We start from the raw sequence: 6,000 nt of genomic DNA, 5'->3' as shown, positions 1-6,000 counted from the left end.
GTGTTGGGATTACAGATGAGCCACTGCACCTGGCCTCAGACTTCCTCTTGTCAGGGGAACTTGGGAAGCCAAATGAGTACGGCAGCCAAGAGACTTGTGTGGTTATGATGCAGGTCCAGGTCTTGGAGGAGCCTGATTAAATCTCCCTGCCCCACAGCCAAGATCCACACTTACTGAGCATTATGTGCCAGGCATCATGCTGAGGGCTCTGCACAGATCCTCTCATCTAATTCTTTGATGTTGGCCGGGCGCAGTGGCTCACACCTGTAATCTTAACACTTTGGGAGGCCGAGGCAGGCAGATAGCCTGCACCCAGGAGTTCCAGAACAGACTGGGCAACATGTCATGACCCTGTCTCTACCAAAAATGTAAAAATTAGCCAGGTGTGATGGCACGCCCCTGTAGTCACAGCTACTCTGGAGGTGGAGGCGGGAGCATAGCTTGAGCCTGGGAAGTCGAGGTTGCAGTGAGCCATGATCATGCCACTGCACTCCAGCCTGGGTGATAGAGTGAGACCCTATCTCTAAAAAGGATAAAAATTTAAAAAAATAAAATATTAAAAAAACAGGCCAGGCACCATGGCTCACGCCTGTAATCCCAGCACTTTGGGAGGCCGAGGCAGGCATATCACTTGAGGTCAAGGGTTTAAGACCAGCCTTGCCAATATGGTGAAACCCTGTCTCTACCAAAAATACAAAAAATTAGCTAAGCATGGTGGTGCGCACCTGTAATCCCAGCTACTGCTGAGGCTGAGGCAGGAGAATCGCTTGAACCTGGGAGGTGGAGGTTACAGTGAGCCAAGATTGCGCCACTGCACTCCAGTGTGAGTGACAGAGTGAGACTCTGTTTCCAAAAATAATAATAATTAAAAAACAATTATCTGGCCAGGCACAATGGTTCACGCCTGGAATCCCAGGACTTTGGGAGGCCGAGGTGGGCGGCCTCACCCAAGGTCAGGAGTTCGAGACCAGCCTGGCCAACATGGCAAAACCCCCATCTCTACTAAAAACATAAAAATTAGCTGGGTGTGGTGGCATGTGCCTGTAATCCCAGCTACTCGGGAAGCTGAGGCAGGAGAATCGCTTGAACCTGGGAGGTGGAGGTTACAGCAAGCCAAGATTGCCCCACAGCACTCCAGTGTGGGTGACAGAGCGAGACTCTGTTTCCAAAAATAATAATAATTAAAAAACAATTATCTGGCCGGGTGCAATGGTTCACACCTGGAATCCCAGCATTTTGGGAGGCCGAGGTGGGCGGATCATTCAAGGTCAGGAGTTGGAGACCAGCCTGGCCAACATGGCAAAAACCCGTCTCTACTAAAAACATAAAAATTAGCTGGGTGTGGTGGCACGTGCCTGTAATCCCAGCTACTCGGGAGGCTGAGATGGGAGAATTGCTTGAACCTGGGAGGCGGAGGCTGCAGTGAGCGGAGATCGCGCCACTACACTCCAGCCTAGGCGACAGAGCGAGACTCTGTCTCAAAAAAAAAAAAATCTGATGTAGATTCTATTTCTATTACCAATTTACAAAACAGGAAAGTGAGGCTCATAAAAATGAAGTACCCTAATGAGGTTGCACAGTAGGTGGGTGGCACAGCTGGAATTGAGCCAGGCCACTGCTCTTACCTGGGCACGTCCCTGCCTCCACAGAGGCATGCTCCAGAGTGCCAGATTGCCAGGCTCTTGTCCCCAGATGGATGGGCCTGAAGCCCCCCACCAATTGTGATCTCTCTTCATTTTATATTTCTTTCCATTGAACCACGTAACTCCCGTACATGTACATGCATTTGTGTATCAACGCTGCATTCAATCGACTGCCCTCCCCATTTGCGGGGAGGAAGGGAGAGTCCTGAGCATCAGCTGTTCCCACTGAAAAACAACACTAAGAGCATATCCTCCCTATGGAGCCTGGGCCAGAGCAGTCATTTCCACCAGGTGGATGTTTCATTAACTCTTCTTCTCAACAGAGCTTTGGACTCAAAGTGTCCTCAAAGCCCTTTCAGCAGTATTTTTCTGTGCTTACTCACACCCAGCTGGAAGACAGGCCCTTCCCGATTTGGTCCAAGTTCCATTATCAACATCTGACTGGATTCATTTATTTTTATTTTTTTATTTATTTAATTTATTTTTTTTGAGATGGAGTTTCGCTCTGTCGCCCAGGCTGGAGGACAATGGTGCGATCTCGGCTCACCGCAACCTCCGCCTCCCAGGTTCAAGCGATTCTCCTGCCTCAGCCTCCCTAGTAGCTGGGATTACAGGCATGTGCTACCACGCCCGGCTAATTTTGTATTTTTAGTAGAGATGGGGTTTCTGCATGTTGGTCAGGCTGGTCTCGAACTCCTGACCTCAGGTGATCTGTCCGCCTTGGCCTCCCAAAGTGCTGGGATTACAGGCGTGAGCCACCGTGCCCGGCCTGGATTCATTTATTTATTTACGTTTGGAGACACAGTCTCACTCTGTCACCCAGCCTGGAGTGCAGTGGCATGATCATGTGGGATCTCGGCTCGCTTTAACTTCTGCCTCCCAGGTTCAAGCGGTTCTCCTTCCTCAGCCTCCCGAGTAGCTGGGATTACAGGCACCCACAACTAATTTTTGTATTTTCAGTAGAGAGAGGGTTTCACCATGTTGGCCAGGCTGGTCTTTAACTCCTGACCTCAGGCAATCCCCCCACCTTGGCCTCCCAAAGTGCTGGGATTACAGGCATGTGCCGTCATGCCTGGCCAATTCACTGATTTATTCAACAAATATTTATCCTGCAGCTACTATGTGACAGGTGATGAACCAGGCAAGGCATCAAATGGTAGGACAAGCTAGACATGGAGGCTGCAGGCAGGTGAGGAAATAGACACTAGAAAGGTTAACAAGTATATAATTCCAGAATGTAGTGGGTGTTCTGCAGAAAACATTGAGATGCAATTAATTGATACTATTGGCAGGGGAGTCAGGGAAGGGGTTTTTTTGAGGAGGTGACAGCTAAGCCAGGACTTGATTTATTTTTTGTTGCTGTTGTTGTTGCTGTTGTTTGAGACGCAGTCTCACTCTGTTGCCCGAGCTGGAGTGCAGTGGAGCGATCTCAGCTCACTGCAACCTCCGCCCCCTGGGTTCAAGCAATTCTCCTGCCTCAGCCTCCCGAGTAGCTGGGACTACAAGCGCGTGCCAGCACACACAGCGAATTTTTGTATTTTTAGTAGAGATGGGGTTTCACCATGTTGGCCAGGCTGGTCTTGAACTCCTGACCTCAGGTAATCTACCCACCTCGGCCTCCCAAAGTGCTGGGATTATAGGCGTGAGCCACCGTGGCCGGTTGCTAAGCCAGGACTTGAAATACAATTAATAGCCAGCCAGGCAAAGTGTGAGGGAGTAGGCTGCTCCAGGTTTTAGGTAGGGGTAATGGCATATACAAAACCTCTATAGTGGGAAAGAACTGAGTACGGCACAGGACTAGAATCAAGTGAGAGGGAGATGGCAAGGCAAGGGCCAGATCTTGCCTCACATTCAGCCAGCATTGGGCTCTCTGAAACGTAAAGACAGGGCCAGGTGCGGTGTCTCACGCCTGTAATCTCAGCATTTTGGGAGGCCAAGGCAGGTGGATCGCTTGAGCCTAGGAGTTCGAGGCCAGCCTGGGCACCATGGCAAAACCCTGTCTCTACAGAAAATATAAACATTAACCAGGCGGGGTGGTGCACATGTGTAGTCCCAGCTACTTGGGAGGCTGAGGTGGAAGGATCCTTTGAGCCTGGGAGGTCGAGACTGTAGTGAGCCATGATTGTGCCACTGCACTCCAGCCTGGGTGACAGAGTGAGACCCTGTCTCAAAAATAAAATAAAATGAAAAAAAAAAAGAAACATAAAGACAGACGCTGGAGACGACTGGTGGCTTCCTGGTCTGAGTGCCTGAGTCTCAAGTCTAGACTTCTCAACCCCCTGAGTGGGCAGGATCCTGGCGTATTCTGGTGCTCCCAGAGCCAGGCACCCGGTGCGTGTCTGATAAGCACATCTGTGGAATAAATCAAAGAATGGGGTGAGGAGGAGGCGGCCAGGGCCCTGGGCCCCCCATGGACTGGCCATGTGAAGTCTGGCAAAGCCTTGAACCTCTTGGGCCCTCAGGTGACATAAGGGCACTGCTAGAAATGCCTTCTCCTCTCCCTCCCACTAGGTGCTGGCCCCAGCTGTCAGGTTCCATCCCAGCCTGCTAAGGAATCCAAAGTTCATTCTCCAATCAGGCTAATCCTGGCTAAAAACAAGGTTGTTTTTTAATTCCCTGTTGCCCCTGGAAAAACAAGCTGGCTTAGGGGATGGGGGTGAGGGGGTTGCATGGAGACCAGTAGGGTGACCTTTGACTCTGCCAGCCCCACCTGCCCAACTCTTGCCAGCCTGCTGGCCTGAGAGAGATCCTCCTGAGCTGGGCAAGCCTGGGCAGGCAGCTGAGTGGTACCTGGACGATGGTGGAAGGAGGGGTGAAGGCACTTCCTGCCTCCCTATGCAAGGCAAGCCCTTAGTGGGCCCTGCCGGGACAGTGTCCCTCCTCCCTTGCCAGAAATGCGCCATGGGTGCCCGCTCTTCTCCACAGGTTCTGAATGTCAGAGGGTAAGGCTGGATTCCAGCCTCAGTTTTATCTGTAAAATAGGGCTAGGGCTTCCCAGAGTGGTCCAGATGGAGGCAAACAGGTGAGAGCACTAGAACCGTGCAACTAGCACCAGGCCCTGCACTATGCATTTCACAGGCATTAATCTTCCACAGCAGTGAGGCCAGAACTCAGCCCCGCCAGTGAGAAAGTGAAGCCCAGAGCTCTGGTAACTCGCTCAACATTAAGCATTAAGTCATTAAGCAGCGGAGTCAAGCCTGACACCCAGGTCTGTCTAGCTCCCGAACCTGCCCACCTTCTACCACACTGTGTTGTCGTCCTAGTGGTAATTATTATAGCGGGAATCATATTCAGAGCTGGTTTTTACTGTGGGCCTACCCTATGGAGCACTTTGCCCATATTAATTCATGCATATGAACTTTGCAAAGGTTAAGGAGCAACTCCTAGCAAGAGCAAACATCGCTTGGAACCATCAGGGTTTACAAAATACTGTGGCCCCTAAGTGATCCCCAAACAGCAGGAAAGAAGTTTAAACTGTATTTCCCGTGGTCAGGTGGCTTCTGCCGAGGCTAAGTGCCTGCCTGGGAAAAGCCAAGACTCAGTGTCCGCCCCTTGCCTATAGGCCAGGCTCCCAGCCCCAGCCCTCAGAGACCAACTCCACTGCACCCTGACTCCCTTCCCTCCCCAGCCCTCTCCGCTATCTCAGTGCCCTAGCCTTCCCCACCACCCTACCCTCCCACCCCAGGACATTTCAGGTCCAGTCCACTAGTTCCCCTACTGTCCTCCTCCCACCACCCTGTGGGAGAGTCCTTGGTCAGGCTCGAGGGGCCCGGGTAGGAGCCGCAGCTTGAGGCAATTCCCTCCATTCCATCCAATTCCGAAGGCAGGGCAGACTCCCCTGGAACCAGACACATCAAGAACGTCGCCTAGTTCAGACCGGAGCTCTCCACCACCATCTGATCCCAGCACAGCCACAGCCACAGTGATCCCAACGTGTACAAGGGATCAGATCTGTTTAAACACTTCAGTATCCCCTAACTCACCCCCAGGGCCAGTGCCGGCCTCCCTAGGGCATTTTTTATTTTTTGGAGACAGGATCTTGCGCTGTTCCCCAGGCACAATCACGGCTCACTGCAGCCTCTGACTTCCCAGGCTCAAGCAATCCTCCTACCTCAATCTGTAGCTGGGACTCCAGAATTTTTTTTTTTTTTTTTTTTTTTTTTTTTTTTTTTTTTTGAGACAGTCTTGCTCTGTCGTCTAGGCTGGAATGCAATGGCGTGATCTCAGCTCACTGCAGCCTCCGGCTCCTGAGTTCAAGCAACTCTCCTGCCTCAGCTTCCCCAGTAGCTGGCACTACAGGCGTGTGCCACCATGTCCGGCTAATTTTTGTATTTTTAGTAGAGACGGTTTGACCAGG

The sequence above is a fragment of the Pan troglodytes genome, chromosome 18 (assembly GCF_028858775.2).
Source record: "Pan troglodytes isolate AG18354 chromosome 18, NHGRI_mPanTro3-v2.0_pri, whole genome shotgun sequence".
In the NCBI taxonomy this organism is placed as follows: domain Eukaryota; kingdom Metazoa; phylum Chordata; class Mammalia; order Primates; family Hominidae; genus Pan; species Pan troglodytes.
Note: the sequence above shows the minus strand (reverse complement) of the source record.